The 18,567-nt window shown below is 41.5% G+C and overlaps 7 non-coding genes across 7 annotated transcripts; 6 read left to right on the top strand and 1 right to left on the bottom strand.

Annotated features, from left to right (window-relative positions):
* Positions 1-1,797: 1,797 nt before the first annotated feature.
* On the bottom strand, positions 1,798-1,869 carry TRNAA-AGC. Its single transcript has one exon. It is a non-coding gene; the product is annotated as a tRNA-Ala (tRNA).
* A 2,103-nt stretch (positions 1,870-3,972) lies between these two features.
* Positions 3,973-4,044, top strand: TRNAA-AGC. Its single transcript has one exon. It is a non-coding gene; the product is annotated as a tRNA-Ala (tRNA).
* An 881-nt stretch (positions 4,045-4,925) lies between these two features.
* Positions 4,926-4,997, top strand: TRNAA-AGC. Its single transcript has one exon. It is a non-coding gene; the product is annotated as a tRNA-Ala (tRNA).
* A 1,011-nt stretch (positions 4,998-6,008) lies between these two features.
* Positions 6,009-6,081, top strand: TRNAF-GAA. Its single transcript has one exon. It is a non-coding gene; the product is annotated as a tRNA-Phe (tRNA).
* Positions 6,082-6,806: 725 nt separating this feature from the next.
* On the top strand, positions 6,807-6,913 carry LOC114908165. Its single transcript, XR_003796862.1, has one exon. It is a non-coding gene; the product is annotated as a U6 spliceosomal RNA (small nuclear RNA).
* A 4,270-nt stretch (positions 6,914-11,183) lies between these two features.
* On the top strand, positions 11,184-11,255 carry TRNAA-UGC. The gene has a single exon. It is a non-coding gene; the product is annotated as a tRNA-Ala (tRNA).
* A 4,009-nt stretch (positions 11,256-15,264) lies between these two features.
* On the top strand, positions 15,265-15,337 carry TRNAK-UUU. Its single transcript has one exon. It is a non-coding gene; the product is annotated as a tRNA-Lys (tRNA).
* Positions 15,338-18,567: the final 3,230 nt, after the last annotated feature.

Here is an 18,567-nt window from a genome sequence, read left to right as displayed (position 1 = left end):
GCTCTGGTTTTGGACACCTAAAGGAATGGAAGACAGAAAAGAAGGAGGAAAACAAAGTAACCCTGAGAGCTAGTGATTGCAGTATCACTTTCAAGTGGAATTTTCTCTGCAATAAAGAGAATGCAAAGGAGATTTGCAACTAGGATAATATCTACCAAATGAATTAGCTGAATGTATATCCAGTAACTAGATTTATAGATTTGGGTAGCTCACTAGGTAAACTTTTGGAGTTTTTAAACCGGGGAAACAAAGTTTGAATCCCTAGGGGCTCAGGTCCTTCTGTTCGAATTTATTCTCCAGTTATTTCTAACTTGCAGAAGGCTACTGAAAGCTTGCCTGTTCTTAAAGTTTGAGTATTTACAAGTTCTGAGACCCTATACTTTGTGGTTGGTAAACTATTGCCTGCGAGCTAAGAATGGTTTGGGAATGTTAAAAGGTTGAAAAAAATAAAACAAAAAAGAGTATTAGTTGACATGTGACTAATGACTCTGAAAGGTCAGCAAGGTTCGGTTGTTCCTAGACTAATGCTGAGAAAGGGAAAGTTGAAGGGGGACGGAGAAGAGAGGGGATGAAGGGCGGAGAGTATCCTGTGGGGAGGGGAAGACAGTTGAGTGGGAGAAGCAGCCAAGGAGGACAGGAGAACTAGACGCTAGAAGAAAGTTTGGGAATGAGAATTAAACACGAGTAATGTTTGGATGAGGGAGTATGTGGATGTATCCAAGGTCTTTATCTCTTCTGCATTTCTACAGGTCCACCGCAAGAGAAGCTCCATTATTCTAAGCGAAGTAGGTGAAAACGTTATGTCCCACAAGAATCCAGTTTGTTTTGTTCCAGTTATCGTAGTCTGAGAGCTACTAGTTGCTCTTTTCCTCGCTGGTTAAACAAGTTGAGCACTTTGTAGGGCGCTCGTGTGGTTGAATTTTTGTTTGCGGTGCAGTACTGCTGGAATTGATAGCTTTATAAAGAGCAGCTGGAAAGCCACATCTGGATTCCCGTGTGACTGTAGTGGGAGCAATGTTGAGCGTAGAAGCAGGGTCTGCCGGTGTCTTTGGGCTTACGTATCTGAGGCAGCAACGGATTTTTAGCGCATTGGGCTTGGAATGTGAGGGACAAATGAGAAAGGTAAGCCGGACAACAAACAAATACATTTGAATAGATGTCCAAGAATACAAGTGTCAGCACCTCGGATAGCGCATCAAACTTTCGACCTGAAAGTCGACCGTTTCACTCTCTGAGAGCAGGTTCTTTAGTTCTTACATTCTTGTTTCTTACTCATACGCAGAAGTCAGTCCTCGGAAACCCAGTTTTCTTCTAGATATCTTTTAGGACATTTTCAGTGTTCTCCTTTACTGCTTATATTCTACACTTCTCCCAGCGGGAGTCTGAAGAGCAATAGTTTGAACAGACTTCCTCTGTTCCTCTCCTGTGGATCTTTGCTTTAAGCCCAATGCTATTTCCACCAAAGACACATGAGGATCAGAAGTACCTGGCTTCACTTTGGCTACTTCAGAAGTCATCACACAATACCTAAGAATAGTAAGGGTAGGGGCAGGCATCCCTTATGCTGTGTGTATCCCACGGCATAGCTGTGATTGTACAAAATGGCTAGAGAGCAAATGGCTAATAAAAACCTGAATAAACGGTTTGAGTAACTCAGCACGAGCATCGTTGTATTCCACAGTGACAAAGAAGATTGTGACACCAGGACAAGGCAGGAAACTTGGATATTCTCTCACTCAGAAAGCCTAAGCCACTCCTGGTTTGCTTGTCGCGGTTCCCAATAAAGAGATGCTCGAGTGGAGGTGCCGGGGATTGAACCCGGGGCCTCGTGCATGCTAAGCACGCGCTCTACCACTGAGCTACACCCCCGACATAGCCATGCCCTTTCATTCATAGTAGAAATTGTTCCATGAATTAACTTACATGCGCTCTAGGGAGCGCACTCCACCCAACGTAAATGTCTCTTGCGAGAAGAGCTCCGCCAAGCTATTCCGTGCCACTGTGCTTGACATAGCATCAAAGTCACGGTCTCCCAAGAAGACGCCCCCTCCACTCAGATTTGAGACCCACTATGTCTACCCATCCTTAACATCTGGTGATTCAGCCAAACATATGTTGTAGGATCACCGTCTTGAAATCTACAGTGTAAGTGAATTGTATTAAAGACTTTTTTTTTCCTTCTGGTACAGATGCCAGTTGCTGCTTAGAGGTCATTTCTGGAGGTTCTTTCCTCTGATAGGCAAACCTTCCTAATATACTATCTTCTGGCGCTCTATTTTCCCCTAGTCCTGTCATCTCTCATCATCATTTCCTTCCCCTTCACTGCAGAATTTAGCCTCCGGCTCAGGCTTCTCCAGTCCAAATGCTGTCATTGTTATCAATGATTAGGGGATTTTGCTGTTATTCTGTTTTGAACACACGCACAGACAACACATATGTAATCATGGGAGTGACATCAAAACTAGCTGGTCTCCCAGGTTTCTTAATACATCTCATTTCTTACAGGAATTTTATATCAAACCTTTGGAATCCAAATGGAACTATCATAATCCAACAACTGTGCTTTGTTAACTGACCTATTTTGGTTGTGATTTCATTTACAGTTTTAAAATAAAAATATAAAGTTTACTTGGAAAAATCTAGGAAAGTTGCAGGATAAGAAATTCCAGTATACTTGCTACTCAGCATCACACTTTTAATTTCATTTTACTTTGAGGTTTTATGTGTGTGTGTGCATTGGGGAGTATTGTGAGGTTTAGTCACTGTGAAATGACGCATAAAGAATAATCTCTTTATTGTGTGTGTGTCAGTGCTATATGTATGATATATATGTGTGAGAATTTATGTGACATTTCGTATCTTGATTTCACTGCTTAATTAACCAGTGACATGAGGGAAAGAGATGAACATCCCTGGACATTTTAAAAATTACTTGAGCCTTCTCATTTTCCTTACTGACAAAACATCCCTGTAGCTGACATGCCATCACTGGTAGAGTTTTGCCCTTTGTCTGGAATGTCCAAATTTGTCTGGAATGTCCAGGAGATAGTATTAAGCATTCTTAAATGAAGGATACGTTCACCACTCAGATTAGAGTAGTGAAAACTGAAAGCAGACGAAAGAATAGGGTCATAAAGATTCAGGTTTGACAATCCAATTCTTCTCTAAATCAATAACTTCTTTCTTGATATTCCTTGATATGGATACTAAATCGCTTCATTTAACTTAATTTTGCCATATGTTCATCCAGCACTTCCAAGCCAGCATCTTTGAGGCAACCTTTCATTTCTAGCACCTCCATTACTGTCCTATTTCACTCTCTTAAACCATGCTTGCACAGACTTTTCCCACTTTCCTCTCTATATTACCTTACCTTTTCCTGCTCAATAGCAAAGTTAAATTCATAACCCTTTACTCCACTCCAAGGGCCTCATCATCACTGTTGAAGTCTGTCTTCCCAACGAACATTTGGTTGAAAGAAACAAAAAAGAAAAATCTGGCCCATGTAGGATCTCTTGAACCTGAGGCAACAAACACAACAGATTCACATCATCAGGTTTGAGGACCCAGTGCCATTGGCAGTACCACTGAGGAGCATGAAAGAACAGAAAGAGGAAAAAAAGTAAGACATTCTCGATCAATTATCTTTAAGAAGGCATTATTCTTTCAACTGTGCCTTGGTCAATGCAATAGCTGCGGGCTAAGGAGAAGCAAATATGCCCAGTGATGATCCCTTCTCTGTGCTTCTCTACTCTTCTACCTCCAAGCATGATTATCTTCTATGGTCAGCAGAAGTAGGGAACAATGGATCATCAGTCTTTCTGAGCAAGTAATCTGGTGTTAAGACATTTACTTTGGGTGGAGTGCATGCGCTAGAGCTCGTTAGGTTAATTCACAAAACAATTGGTGATTTTGCAAGACTCACCAAATCCTCACTAATTTCTAATATGAATGAAATAGGCTACCAGCATCAGGGGTGTAGCTCAGTGGTAGAGCGCGTGCTTAGCATGCACGAGGCCCCGGGTTCAATCCCTGGCACCTCCACTTTGGGGTCTCTTTGTTGGGAACCACTAGAGAATAACATTAACCATCCATGGTTGGTGGTTTTGGCAGAAGCATTGTGGGAGGTGAAGGAAAATCCACATCCAGGTTAAGTATTTATTCCAGTGAGATATACACTGTCCCCCTAATACAGAATTGGTCAAATATAATGAACCTGACACCAGGGGGTTAGCTGCTTCCCCCATGGAATGATAGCTTGTGAGGGCTCAAAGTTTGTCTGTGATATTGGTAGTTTAGTCACTTAGCAGTGGTTTGAACTACATCATTTCGGTGCATAGAGGTGCATGTTGCTGAACCTGTGTATGACCTCTGTTCCTGTCATCATGGCCAGTTTGTCCATAAGCTCACTGGGCAAGTAGAATAGTGGCTAAAGAGAAGCTTCCAGACATCAACAGAATGGGTCATCGTGTCCAACTGCCTATTAGATCACCTCTGAGGAGGTTGTTCTCTGGAGGGCATTCACATGGAAACAAATATCCTTAGACTCTGCACATTTGGGCAATTCTATCTACCCACCTCTTTCCCAGACCTCTCTGTCACCACTTTTTCAATAATTTTCCTTCCAAGCTCCTAATTACCAGCCAAACTATTAGCCACCCCTCATAAATTAGTGTAGATCCCTACTCTACAAGCAAAATGAACAGTCATGTGCCCTGCTTGAAGTAACACCCACTGAGAGGGTTTACCTTCACCACCAACATTCAGGTACTATGGAAGCTGCTCACCTTTGTGAGTGGAGTGCACTTTGGGTGGAGTGCACCCGCTAGAGCTCGTTAAGTTAATTCACAGAACAATTGGTGATTTTGCGAGACTCACCAAATCCTCACTAATTTCTAATATGAATGAAATAAGCCACCAGCACCGGGGGTGTAGCTCAGTGGTAGAGCGCGTGCTTAGCATGCACGAGGCCCCGGGTTCAATCCCCGGCACCTCCACTTGGGAGTCTCTTTGCTGGGAACTGCTACAGAGTAACATTAATTATTCTTTACAGTGGTTCAGCAGCTCCCAGGGTTGAGAAAAGTGCTCACCTGCTCAGAGCTGCTCACCTCTGCTCACCAGTATATGAGCAGAATCACCTATAAACCAAGTCTGGTTCTTTTTTCTTCTTCTTCTTTAGTTGTAGGAACTCCCTATGAAGCTATAGAGGTAGATTGAAGAATGGAGGATTGTACCAAGTGTAGGAGCCATGGGAACATAAGCTACTTTCTCATGCAAATTACTCATGTATGTAGGCCCTGCTCATATATTCTATTTATACTTGAATATGAAATGGTGCTGTGCACTGTTTATTACATCACAATGCTAAATGATTTCCTTGCCTGGCTAATGAAGGAGCCAATCAAAAGCTGATTTGGTTGTAGTCTCATTTTCATTTTTGAAGGAATTTTTGTGAAGAAATTCTGTTATGATGAGATATGCTGTTTCAAATTTTCTAAATTTTGTGAAAGTTGCTTCCCTGTCAGTTGGGAATATTGTCTCAAGAGTTTAGTCTGGTAATATTTATGTATACGGTATTCTTTTAGCAAATTCACAGCATCATTGGACTCCATTTCTCAGCATTTTTGGAGGTTGTGAGAGATGAAAGAATGAAAAGAAGAGAAAAATAAGGGACCCCCCCCCAAATAATATTTTCTTTAGTTTCCTTTAGATTCTGAGCTGTATCTGGGTCAACTGACAGGATGTAGAGGAGCGGAAAAGCTTTCTATTGAATCCCTCATTATTACCTCTTTTCAAATTCTCCCACCTTTACGTGTTCATCCAATACTGCCAGGAATTGGATGCAACTGGCATACGTGGAAGTTAATAGATTCCAGGTCTTTCCAGATAGGAAAGTATATTGGACAATTAGGCAGCCATGCTTAAGAAATCTGAAAACGTCTAAAACGGAAGTTGAAAACAATCTGAATATTAAAAAAGAAATGTCAGGAACCGAGGTTTTTCAGGTAGCCGAAATAGCTCAGTTGGGAGAGCGTTAGACTGAAGATCTAAAGGTCCTTGGTTCGATCCCGGGTTTCGGCACACTAAGAGTTTTTGTTGATCCCAGGGGTGAATTTCCTTTCTGCGCATTAATAAGGAATGTCGTAATGCAGCAGCCCCCAACATTTTTGGCACCAGGGACCGGTTTCGTGGAAGACAATTTTTCCACGGACAGGGGTGTGGATGGTTCAGGCGGTAATGCGAGCGATAGAGAGCGGTGGGGAGCGACGGGCAGCGGCAGATGAAGCTTCGCTCGCTCGCCCGCCGCTCACCTCCTGCTGTGCGGCCTGGTACCTAACAGGCCGTGGACCGGTACCTATTCACTCGGATGATGCCCACGAATGTTGAGTTCCTTTAGCATGCTAAAGCCTAATTGCACAATAAAAACAATGTTGCGCCACAGTTCACACTTTTTGTTTTGTTTTGTTTTCACATGACGTGCAAGCACTACTAATAGAAGTAATAACAATAAAATGTTATGGTTCAGAGATGCACAGGACACTGAAAAACTTGAGGAAAGATCACTGAGTCGCTGCAATGCGTAGTGCGCACAGCAGCAGTGGGAAGGGGAAAGGGTGCCACGTGCTGTCTCTGTTGCAATTACTCTCCGTGATAGCCCTAAAGTAGCCATAGACGATGTGTAAATGAAGTGGCTGTATTCGAATAAAACTTTATATATGGACACCGAAATTTAAATTTCATATAAACTTCACGTGTCACCCAATACTTTTTTTTGTTTTCTTTTTCACCTTTAAAAATAAAAAACGGTACTCCTTTCGGCAACACTTATACTAAAACTGGAAAGATACAGAGAAAATTCCCATGACCTCTGCGCAAGGATGACATGCACATCCATGAAACTTTCCAAAACCATTCTTAGCTCGAACGCAATAGTTTACCAGACACTAGGGTAGAAGAGTCCATTGTAAATATTCAGAACATCAAGCAGGCAAGACTTCAGTAGCCTTTTGCCGATTAGAAATAACTGGAGAATAAATGTAAACACACGAAACCTGAACCCCTAGGGATTCAAACTTTGTTTCCCCAGATTAAAAATTCTGAAATTTACCTAGTGAGCTACCCGAATCTACAGGTCTAGCTAGCGGACATGTATTCAACTGATTTATTTGGTAGATATTGTCCTAGTTGCAAACTCCTTGGCATTCTCTTTATTGCAGAGAAAATTCCATTTGAAAGAGATGCTGTAATGCCTCACTCTCAGAAATACTTTGTTTTCCTCTCTCCTGTCTTTGTGTCCTCTGTTCCTTGAGGCGTCCAGAACCAGAGCTGTAGCGTCCCCTACAAAATGTCATAGTAGGGTTTGCAGGCCATATTGCTGCATTTAAGGTGTTTTATTTCGTGGTACATATTTATGAATTCATTCCCTTCTTTCTCATTTCCCCACAGCATTGAGAGCTGCTCAACATTAAGAAATTATGTAAGGCCATCCCTTTCCCTGTGAGTGATAATGACATTTTCAAACAGAAATGAATCCAAAAGTCATTCTATCTGTCTTTTGACTTCAGGATTCCTGACTGTAAAGAAGGATCTGGAGCAGGTGTTCTAGGAAATCTGCTTGGCTTTGAAACTTGCCCTGTTACATGTTGGCTGTGAACTAGTGGCCAACTAATTACTTCACCTCTTAGGGAGTCTGTTTATCAAGGAGGTGATATAATCATTTAATGTAACCCATTGTTATTACTATTATCCACTTGTTACCTCCAGCTACATTAAACAAGCACTGTTTTTTATTTTGAAAGTTTGAAAAAATAAATGTGTCATATTGACCACAGTCAGAACTCAACCTAGAGTTCTGTGAGCAGGATTTCAAGTTTCCCTTGGGAAACCCAACAAGTTTCAATGCCTCAAAACTCAAACTCTCCACCACCTGGCAGTAAGTGATGCTCATCATCTATCACTCACTGGGAAGAGGCTTCTTCATTCAGTTCAAGTGCACTGGCTCTTAGATTCGGGAAAAGTTTGCAATCAATAAATTAAAGGGCATAAATAAGAAAAATAAAAAGTGGAAAGACCCATTCCCAATTCCTCAAGTTTGGTGAGGGTCGGGGAAGCAATGTACATTTTCTATAGTGAAGAACATGGGACTTACAGATAATTTCAGTTAAAGGAAACATCATCCTACTAAAAACATGAGTCACATTTTTGTTTCCTTAGCTTTTCCTCCACCATATTCTAGAAGGTGATAAGCTAGCGATAAGTGCCTGGTGTGTGCTGGGAAAAAAATTGCTGCTCCCAGAGCTTCCTGCCTATTCAAGTAATGGAGCCACGACAAAAATCTAGAGAGAAAGCTATAATTGCCTTATTTCAAGGGTTTGGGGGTTTCTTATGTCTTCTAGCCCACTAATCCTTTAGGCATCACTGAAGGTCACAAAATGGCTCTAGATTTTTCTATGAATGAACCCTCAATGAACTTATGGAATCTTACTCTAGCCAAAGTACATGTGATTTTAGAACTTTAATTCAACAAGTGTCTGAGTAATCTGTTTGAGCCACTGGCCTCTCAATTCAGACTGAACTTTTGAAGTCCCCATGTTGTGTAACAGACAACAGAGTCATTCTTACCATCCTCAGAGCAAAGCTGAGGATCCTTTGACGCTGGCTATCTCCTCACTCAGACCTAGTATTTCATTCAACTCTCTGGTCTAGCAGTCTTATTTCATTCATTACTTTGCATTCCTTTATTGTTTCTTATTCATTTTAATGCTCAGTGTTTCCAAGATTGTCTTGAAGATACTGTAATCTGTTGAGCTTACTATCGTCTTTAAGCACTTTCTTACATTCTGACACAGAATGATATTCTAGGTGACAGCAAATTCTTACAATGGGGATCTGTCTGAAGAAATTAAGTTGTGGGGCTAGTTCTCCCAGTTGTTCCTTGAGTGTCACTGATTCTAGGCTCTTCTTTTCCTTCTTCTATTCACCTTTTGTAGGTTGACAAGTGTGAATAGATCCTAGGAATGTACCTTTCTGCCTAGCATGAAGATGCCTTTCTCTTCATGTAGCCTGGAAAGAGAATGCAATAAAGGAATTTCAGAAATAACGGAATCGTACATAAGGGATTTTTGTACTAACAATTTCAGGTTCTGGAAACACAAGGCAGATAGATATTGCCATTAAATTTTATTCCACGAGCAAAAAGAGTAAAGGGGTGTAGCTCAGCGCGTGCTTAGCATGCTCGAGGCCCCGGGTTCAATCCCCGGCACCTCCAATCGCAGGCGAGTGTTTCTCATTCTGCGTGATGAGACCAGCTCCTTGTGAGTGTTCGTATTTCTGCCTAAAACTGGCCTTCGGTTTTTGGAATCACTGCTATCCTCTTCATATTGAGTTAGCTCCTTATTTTGCAGGGGGGGGGTGGGAAAAAAGTGAAATATGGGAATTCCCTGGTGGTCCCGTGGTTAGGACTCCGCGCTTTCACTGCTGAGGGCGTGGGTTAAATCCCTGGTTGGGGAATTAAGATCCTGCAAGCCGCGCGGCGCCGCCGAAAAATAAAATAAAGTGAAATACATCTAGTTTAGCATTCAGTAAATTAGTTTAAGTAGAAATAATGTAATTTTAAATGGCTTTTTAAACTAATGACATCAAACTGTAAATTTAAAAAGCAACTTAAAAGGATTTAAATATGATAAGATATAGAAAGACATACTCATAATTTCTCAGATCTTCATGCACTTTTGAGTTGAAGTGACAAATTAGCTCTAATATATCACACACTGTAACATGCTCCCTCTGCACATGACTATGTATGAAACCAGATTATGTCACGCAAAATATGGCTCTTTGACATGAAAATTATTTTGAGCTGAAGTTAATTAAGATGCAAAAAAAACAACAACAACAACAAAACACACACACACACAGGAAAGCTCTCTCTACCCTCCCATATCCACCCAAAGGCAGGATATAAATTCTCCTTTTACTGGAGACAAACTCTTATCAGCCCAGAGACGCACCAGAGGAATCTGCAAACAAATCTTACTCCACTAGTTTCTTCCCATATATTTAATTTCCCACAGTTTTCTGCCCTTGGAAGATGAAAACTGCATTCCTCGATCCTGTCATTTGTCTACAAATTTACTGTTCTTTGTTGAATATACTTCATTAGCCGCGGTGCTAAGCCGCCACTTTGAGTTACGGTTTCTTCTGTGTGATGCCTGTTGCACACATTAACAAGCTCTGTTTTTCTCTTGTTAACCTACCTTTATGTGTAAGCGTGCCAGCTGAAAGCCTAAGTTGAATAAAGTGTTGTCTCTCCCGTTCTAGTATGCTGCCCTCTCCACATTCTATACACCAAGCAATTGGACAGCACCCCATTAGATCTACACACTATTAAAATGAGTCAAGTCCTCTGATCATGAACTTGGGAGTGAAAGCAATTACAAGATCTTCTAAAATTTCTAAATTCTTGCTTTTCATTTCTAGACTTATTCTTGGAGAACCAGTAGCAAATAATGGAAATCAGTGGGGACAGGTATTTTTCCGAATTTCTTGGATTATGTGAGAGTAGAGTGCACAAAATGAAGTACTGGGTTTGGTTTCTAGCACCTTTGTTCCCGCCCTTTTCTTTTACTCTCTTAAACCATGTTGGCACAAACGTTTCCCACTTTCCTCTTTATATTCCCTAACTCACTTTTTCTTGCTCATAGCACAGTTAACTTCATACCCATTTGCTCCTGATCCCTTTCCACTCTAAGGGCCTCATCATCATTGGTGATGTCTGTCTTCCCAAGGAACATTTAATTGAAGGAAACAAAAAAGAAAGATCTGGCTCATTCAGGTTTCCTGAACCCAAAACGACAAACATGGCAGATTCACAACATCAAGCTTGAGCAATCAATTCCATTGGTAGTATTATTGAGGAGCATGAAGGAAAAAGAACAGAAAGAGAGAAAAAGAAAAAAGTAAGACATTCTCAGTCAATTATCTCTTAGAAAGCATTATTCTTTCAACTGTTCCTGGGTTAATTAAATAACTGCAGGCCAGGGAGAAGCCACTAGACTGTATCCAGTTTAGTAATTTCAGAAATAGTGTAATTTAACCTGATAGACTTTCTCCAGAGAACTCTTAGCTTACAAAAAAAAAAAATAATAATATTTTATGAAATAGCTAGAAAAAGGTAGAGGTATGGGGGTGTAGCTCAGTGGTAGAGCGCGTGCTTTGCATGTACGAGGTCCCTGGTTCAATCCCTGGCACCTCCACTTAAATTTTATCAACCCCTTTTCTCATATCCTCTGCGAAAAGAAGGGCAGTGGATTGCTTTTATAGTTTTCCCATTTTTGCTGCCTCTGGCTTATCACCTCCCAAGGCGGGGCAACAGCAAAATAAAGACAAGAAGAAGGAGAGAGAAAGAGAGGAAGAGAGGAAGGAAGGAAGGAAGGAAGGAAGGAAGGAAGGAAGGAAGGAAGGGAGGGAGGGAGGGAGGGAAGAAGGGAAGAAGGGAAGAAAGGAAAAGAAAGACATTCCCATCAGACATTTCACTTCCAAAGCAAGAAGCCTCCCACCACAACTGGCATATGCAAGTAAAGACAGAACAGAAAAAGGACAGAATAAAGGGGAAGAGAAACGGCCCTATTCTTTTAGTTCTTTTAGTTGTATGAGCAGTCAGATCTGCATCATCTAACAGACAAGAGAAAAGCTTTCACCTGCCTCCCATGCCTCCCCCTTCTCATCCCCACCTCCTTTCCCTCCACCCCTCCATCCATTACTGGACGCAAGCAGTTGAGGTGGGGGAAGTGGGTCCCAAATCTTTCTGAGTGAGTGACTGAGAGAACATTGAACAACCCAAACAGCAGTGCTAAGGAATGATGAGACTGTCAACGTGAACATTGGGAACATAATTGGAAGTTTCAGGGTTGGAAGCTATTAGCTGGCAGGAATAGTTTGATTTGGGTGGAAATTAGGCTTAAGGCATTAAAATTTTTTGTTAGAAGCTGGATTTTGGCAGATGATAAATTGGGTCTCATTGGAGATTTTAACAGACCAGGTAGTAGAAAACACCCAACCCCATACACACACTCCTGGCTGAAATAAAGCTGCAAGGATATTGGCGAGTAATGAATTAAAATGTCTTCCCTTCTACATTTCCTACATTTGCCCACGGAATTCCAGTTTCTTGTTTTTAGAATTTTAAATAAAGTCATAAAGTGGAATACATGATTTAACATCACACCAAAGATTTCTGAGATGCAACCAAAGGGGTAGTGTGTGCAGGGTTGGGGAGATGAAGAAGGAGGGATAAAAACAGATGGATGCATAAATTTCTTGTGTTTCCTAAAATAAACACTATTGGTATAAACAAAGAGCTAATTAAAATTATACAACAACTTTGTTGCTATACATAATTGTACATTAGGTCAATATATCAAAATCAGTTCCATTTTCAGTTTTTTTTTTTTGGTTGCTAGTTTGTGTATCAAAAGAGTAGAATAATGTAAAAGCTGAATTTTGCAGAGGGAGGGAAGCTGGTTCATGTGTACAAACAAAAAAGATTTCCATTTAGCCTCTCAAAGGCTAGGAGGGCTGAGAGGGTAGGATTAGCAATTCACAGTGGAAGATGAGAAGACAGGACTCCACAGACACTGGACCTTAGGATGCCCAGTTTACCCAGCAGCTGCTATAAACTCCTAAAGCACAGACATCCAAGGGCATCGTTTTTGGACCCTCCCAGTTGAGAAATGCTTTTACAAAGCAGTGTCTATTTTAGGGCAGATGCCAAGTAGAGACTGCTTTTAAATTCCTTTTTGAGTGAGCTATCTGTTGACCTCTTTATTTTCCTTCCAGTGGCTCCTAGCAGCTCCTGGCAGAGAACAAAAGCTTGCCCTTGGTGTTTTCTGTGCCAGGAACCCTGATGCATCTTCTCTCTCTTCCTCTTCATACTCACTGGATTAAACATGGAGCCTCCATACAGTCTCAGATAAATGAAGGCAGTGGGCAGAATCATGAAAGACAGAAAGTCTCTGAAGAGCACTGGGACTGTAGACACTGTAGCCCCCAAGGGAATCCATATTCTGGGCACTTTTCCCAGGGAAAGAAAATAACTAATACCTAGGACCTCTAAGGTTCACCTTTGGCTCCCTGATGGTCAGTGTGCCTCAAGTGGCTTCAGCTTTGACCTTGGGATTTGTTACTCCTTCTCTGGTCATCTCCATGGTACCACCGGTTTCCCACATCATCACAGCAGGGGACTGTACCTCCACTGCTCCTGACTGCCAGAGACCTAGCAAAAAATTCAGGGGAGTGAGTATAAAGAAGGGAACTCAGAAAGTTACCTCTGGAAATTTAGGTCCAGATGGAAAGAGAAGACAGAAAACCTTCAGCTACTAAAGGAAAAGGGGTAAGTGTCTGCCACAGACAATCACTGGTTCTGGCACTGTTTGAACATGAGATGAATTTGAAATGTGTAGGAAGCAACTTCATGATGATGAAGATGTCTCGTAAGCAAGGTCATACCTGAGTCTATAATTCAGCAGATAGCTTGCATCTAGAGACCTGGATTTTCACGTGGCTATGGAAGAGAAGGCGCCTGAGATGAGAGTAGCACACGGACTGAAAACGACCCATTGGAATTGGAGAATTAGGAGTCATTGGTATGCATTGCAGGAAAACAAAAGAATGGCTGGCTTTAGATTGATTTCGGACCTTGCGGCTCTTTGTTTCTGCTTCGGGTATCTTCCCTACTTCTCTCAGCTTGCTTCAAAGTCTGCTCCACAGCTAGCTCTCAGGAAGGCATTTCCATTCCATCACCAAGGAAAGTCCCAGGAATGGGGCATTTTTCTTGTCTTCAAATTCTTCCTTTCCCCCAACTTCATCCTCCTCTGCCTCCAAAGCTGCCTAAAAGACCACAGAGGTAATGCAGAAGAATACAAAGAAGAAAAGTCAAGTATTTCTGGCTTCAGTATTTGTAGCACGTGGACTCTATAGTTGTGGCTCGCGGGCTTTAGAGCACAGGCTAATTGTGGCACTCGAGTTTAGTTGTTCCGCGGCATGGGGGATCTTGCTGGACCAGGGCTCAAACCCTTAAGTCCCTAGCTTTAGGTAGGTGAAGTCTTAACCACTGCGCCACTAGGGAAATCCTCAGCGTTAGGTATTGCGGAAGGGTGGTAGGGACGGGGCGGATAGAGGGGGATTTAGGTCCTTCCGGAAGGAAAGAGATGACAGAGCGGGAAGAATTTACGAAACCTACCAAGAAATGCAGAGCGACAGAGAGTGTGTAGCAAACCTAGGGCAGCAACTCGGCCGGGACCCGGCAACTGCTTTCCTTACTGAGGTTCTGTTTTGAAAGACAGATGGAGGGAAGAGGAAGGAGGAAACAGAATACACAACCTCTTTCGGACGGAATTCTCTCCGGAATGTGAGAGAGCAGGGAAATGTGTGGGCTGGGAAAGGAACTAGCACTTTGTATGCCTAGAGAGCAGCTCACACCTCAGGCACTCAGGCGCAAAACCAGTTTCCGCCTATTTTGTCCAACAGGTAACCCAGATATGAATTTTGGATGAAGTCCGAAAGCATATTTAGAAGAGGCCGGACAGTAATTTATACTATTAGAAAGCTCCGCAGACTCAAAATCTGGCAGGTCTGGGAAACCCTGACTGGAGTGTCAAAAACCCGGAACCTGGATGGAGTGGACTGAGTTATTGGGAAGATCCCACGCAGGAGCTGGCAGAGTGGACCAGAGCGGAAAGGCGAAGCAGTGCGTGAATGGGAAGAGGGAGGAGGCGAGGTTGGAGTTCGCGAAGTAGGGCGAAGAGGGCTTGAATATGAATCTCTCAACATGAATAGGATTTGGGTAGATGGGTAGGAAGGACGTGTCCAAGCTCCACCTCTCTTCTTTGCATCCTATAGGTACAAGAAAATGTTGGCTTTCCGTGATTTTAGGGAAGTGAGCAGCAAACTTTTGTCCCACAAGAAGATCCCCCTCATTTTTACCCAAACTGTTGGCTTTTGAGAGCATCGTGGGGCTCTTTCAATAGCTGAGGTAGCTCCTCAGAGCGCTGGATTTTTGAGGGAAGTCAAGTTGTTTCAAACGTGTTGCCTGTTGTGGTGGCAGCTAGTTAGTGTAGGAGTGAGATCCGCCGGCTGCTTTTGGCTTGAGTATGTGAGGTACTTGTGCCGGCGACTTTTTTTTTTTAACGCTTTGAGAACTCAAAATTGAAACCAACCTAACGAACTTACCTTTACTAGGCCATGAGAGAAGCCTAGTACCCGTGGGCCCGGGTAGCTCAGTCGGTAGAGCATCAGACTTTTAATCTGAGGGTCCAGGGTTCAAGTCCCTGTTCGGGCGGAAATTGTGCTTTTTTTCCCCTAACATCTAAAAAAAAAAAAAAAAAAAGTCCCTGTTCTGGGGTATGAACTGCCAGAGGAAAGCAGATTAATCCTAAATGTTTCATACCTTCGCCCAAGTAAACAGGAGAAGGGGGTTGGGGTGGGGGTTTCGATCGTGGAATGTGTGCGAAGAAGAATGAATCCCCTTATACCTCTTGGCAGTCTGTTGTGTTTTTGCTTTGTGGGTGTTAGATCGAGCTTGGAACGAGTAGTAGCTTGCGTTTGAACATGATTAAGATGCCTGTTTAAGAAAATTTAAGATGGAGTCTTGTGGAGATATTTGGCAACCACAGTGATCCCTAAGATGGCAACTCTGCAGCAATCTGTGATTGGGAGGGGTTTTATTATTATGGAAAAGAGAGACAGTATGTAGAGGGAGAATGTAAAAGGGCTTATTGTGATTTGAAGATTGGGAACCCATTAACGGTATTCCCGGAAAAAAGATGTATTAAGCTAGACTAATCTTGGACTCTAGTATAATGTTCCTTGAACTTCCTTAGAAATCCCGGGAAATGCTTAGAAATATAGGTGATGTGATTGGTATCTCATCTCCTTTTTGTCCGCTTCTGACCATATGAGAGTTTTGTTCATGTTCACAGAAATCCCATGAAGTAGATTTTGAACTTGGAAGGACCCCATTTGTTGGGAAGAACTTGTCTCTCAGTTTGTCCAATAGATTCATCTGACTGCCAGAATAAGGAATAGGAAACAGAAAAGTGACAGGTCTCAATGAGGGAGAGAAATGTGTGGGGTGGGGAAATGGGGCTGGCTTTAATTTGCCTCTGCGGCTTGGGGTAAAGCACAATTAGGATCATGTCCATTGTCCCTGGTAAATCATTACATTGTGACAGAAGCAAACTGGATTCCAAGTGGGGTCTTGTACATTCCTGATATAAGCAAAAGCACGGTAAATTGGGAAGCACTGCCCAATATAATATGAGGCACAAATGCCAACCACATATATAATTTTAAATTTTCTAGTCACATTGAAAAAAGTAAAAAGAAACAAGTGAAGTTAATAATATTTTATTTTATTCAGTATATCTAAAATATTATCATCTCAATAAATAATCCATATAAAGGCATATTACCTAGATAATTTACATTCTTTTTTTTTTCTTACTACGTCTTTGAAATCTGCTGTGTACTTTACAGTTACAGTACATCTCAAGTTGGATTGGTCATATTTCAAGTACTCAAGAATCACATGTGCTAGTGGCTACCATATTGGACAGCAGAGTTCTAAGGATTAATGCATTTGAATAAACAGAAGAAAAAATATAGATGTGCAAATTAGAGCAGTTTTGTAACTCAACTCAAAATCTATATGCAAACTTTCACTCATATTTGTGAGGTGTGCCAACTAAAAATTGGCACTTGCCTTCTGCCTCTACAAGGATTAAATCACTAGCCACTGCAGCCGCTGACCTTCAACACACCCTGAAAGGAGTTTGCAGTGGAGATCAGAAATGAGGCACTCTGTGCTCTGGGAAAAACTGGCACAACAGGCCTTCAAATAGTTAGATATTTTCAGGAGATTTTATGAGCCCAACTTCTTACATCTTATCATATCTAGAAAAGCACTAAAATCATTAATGGTGACATCAGCAAGCCTCTGCCAAAATGTGTGCTTAACTGCACGTACCCCCTTCACCAGAATCTTATATAATTCTGACCTTCCCTGCTATGTCTTCGGAGCCGTTCCTCAGAGCTATCTGAGACACTGTCTCCTGGGCTATAGTCCTCACTTTGCCCCAAATAAAACTTAACTCACAACTCTCACATTGTGTTTGTTTTTTGTTTTTTGTTTTCCCAGTCGACATGTGTCAACTGAAATAAAAATGCACAATGTGGGAGCTATGAGTTTCAGTTTTATTTGGGAACTTATTGAGAACTACAGTCCAGGAGCGGCTATGTGCAAATACTGGTAAATTGCCACTATGTAAGGTTACCTGAATTCTTTCTGATAAAGTGCTAATATTTAATATCCTTTTACCATCCTTTATCTTTCCTATACCTAAAGACTAATATATGTTTTCCTGTGAGTGACAGAGATTGTCTTCTACCCAAATCATTCGCTCATAAAAATGCATGTGTTAAGACTTGAGAGGAAACATGCCATTGGATATTTCTGCCAGTGGATATTCCCCCCATTACTTCCTGTATACAGAAAGCCATATTTAAAATTTCTAAGTCAGTGGTCACATTTCCACAAGACTCTGAATCCCTCAGTTTTCAAGAAATTACTTTGGGAGCCACTGGGGAGAGAGATCCTTCTGTTCACAAGAAAGTCAACTTCAAAAGGTTGATATATACTTTAAAAAAGCTATTCAAGTACGTATATGCTTTGAAAACAGTGTGTCACAGTAAAAAGATAAAATATATATTTGAAAAGAGATTCAGATATACATATTTTCAACAAAGGACTTTATCACAAACAAGGTAAAATTTTCATCTGAAAGGAAATTCAGATACACATTTGAAAAGAAAGAGAGTTACAATATCTTTCAGGGAAAAAAAGGAGGGAGGAGAGTAAAACAAAGAATATTAGTTGGGCTTTAGAGTCTTCTAATTGGTATAATGCTATTTTGATTATGAGGGAACTCTGTTTTCATCAGGAGTTCTTTGTGTGTCTGTTAGATAAATTGCACAATTCAAATATTATGTATCCATACTTTATTTCTGACGGTAATTACTGAGCACAATGGGTTATAATCCCCCGTTATGGATAAAAATGTACTATTTAATCATTGGTGTGGCAAAAGCTGGGTAGTTACCTGGAAAAAAAGTATTGACTCCATATCCCACAACTCACAGCAGGATGAATTCTAAATGGTGTTTGAGATTTATGAAAACAAAACTTACTAGTACTTCAAAAACACATGTGAAATTTTTAATAACTTTGGAGTGGGGAAGGCTATTGAATCAATTGTGATTCAAAAATCCAAAATTAGGGCTTACCTGGTGGCGCAGTGGTTGAGTCCGCCCGCCGATGTAAGGCACACGGGTTCGTGCCGCGGTCCGGGAAGATCCCACATGCCGCGGAGTGGCTGGGCCCGTGAGCCATGGCCGCTGAGCCTGCGCGTCTAGATTAAAAAAAAAAAAAAAAAAAAAAAATCCAAAATTATTTAAAGGAAAATTTTAACAAATTTGATTTCAAGAGAGCTTCTGAAAGAGTGGTAAGAGTAT

This window comes from Monodon monoceros, unplaced genomic scaffold, assembly GCF_005190385.1.
Source record: "Monodon monoceros isolate NGI ecotype Baffin Bay Population unplaced genomic scaffold, NGI_Narwhal_1 Super_Scaffold_3, whole genome shotgun sequence".
NCBI classification, from domain to species: domain Eukaryota; kingdom Metazoa; phylum Chordata; class Mammalia; order Artiodactyla; family Monodontidae; genus Monodon; species Monodon monoceros.
Note: the sequence above shows the minus strand (reverse complement) of the source record. Positions and strands in the feature narration are given on the sequence as shown.